A 1430-nucleotide genomic window follows, 5' to 3' on the forward strand; every position below is an offset into this window, starting at 1 on the left:
ACATTTATTACTTGTTAAGCATGAACTAAGTAAATGACTTAAGTATATTGTCACTCATATGTCAAAACCAATTTGAGATTAACAATCTCCCCCTTTGACATAAGTGGCAAAATACTTGATCATGCATGGATTACCTTTAGCCTTTCAAGCATAACTCAGATAATATCCATATACATACAAAATTTCAAAAACTTCAAAATTTTGCAAAAGCTTATGACTCATCATTCATACCTCAAAATTCAATAACTCCCCCTCAGTTGATTGTGTTTTTTTGTATCTAAACTCAAACTTATTCCTCCTATTGAGTAGATTTGCATTAGTTGATCTGTGTACTCTCTTTTTGTCATAGACTCCCTCATTTTACAAAAAAATGGTATCTCCCTCAAAAATATTATCTCCCCCATACTTTTCACTTCTCCCATACTTATTATTTCTCCCCCATTTTGACACTTATGTCAAAGGGTTATACACTTATAGTGTGTTTGTACAAAAATGATTTGTGGACCTCAAGCATGATTTTCAATGCAGTATCCCAATTATCACAAGCTACCTCCAATGACTTGATTTGCATGGTCAACTTAGCACCATGGTGAACTAAGTTATCATGAGTAGAAATATGTGGATCTTTCTTCATGACTATTTCAGAATAGGCTAGTTCCTTATGTAATATCACCATATGTGGAGTCAGAATGGATTGGATGCTAATCAATTTAGCCTTGATGTTTGCTTCATCTATGTGTAATACTACTAATTGACTTTGGGAGTTCAGGAGAGTCCTAAAACATTTCTCACTCTGAGTAGGAGACTTTGGTAGAGTTATACCAGATAGTTGTATATGACTCTCCAAACTTAGTATGTGACTCCTTATTTCTTGTGTGAAGAGTGTGGGATTACACAATTTGGTGTACAAAGAGAAAATTTTCTCTAGTACCTTCTTCACATTGTCAATTTTGGTTGCTAACTCAACCTATGATAGTGTAATAGCACTTGATATCTTTTCATCAACCTTACGTTGAAACTTCCTTTTAGACCATTCAAGTAATTATACATTTGAATCTAGGTCTGTGTCATTTAGCTTGTCCACTAAGCTAATTAGCTGCTTTATGATCAACTTTGTTTCTTCTAGTGTTGGCAAGCTAAATGCATCAAGAAAAATGTCCTTGATATCTATCAAATCTTGTTTCTGCTTTTGCTTCTATCTAAGCAGTTCTTGACTCTTCTTCTTTGCAAGAGCATCCTAGAGTATGCTCATCTATTCAATAGTGGTGGTTGCATAATCAAACTTGGGCAATTCAATCACTTCATCCAATTTCACATTAACAAATGATATGACTTCATCTACCTTAGATGTGCTTGGACTAGACTGTGATGATTGTAGGGGTATAGCTTCTATACTCAGCCTATGAAGAGCTTGACTAGGAGGAGTAACA

The sequence above is a fragment of the Cupressus sempervirens genome, chromosome 5 (genome assembly GCF_028749045.1).
Source record: "Cupressus sempervirens isolate cs-2001-9-10 chromosome 5, ASM2874904v1, whole genome shotgun sequence".
Lineage (NCBI taxonomy): Eukaryota > Viridiplantae > Streptophyta > Pinopsida > Cupressales > Cupressaceae > Cupressus > Cupressus sempervirens.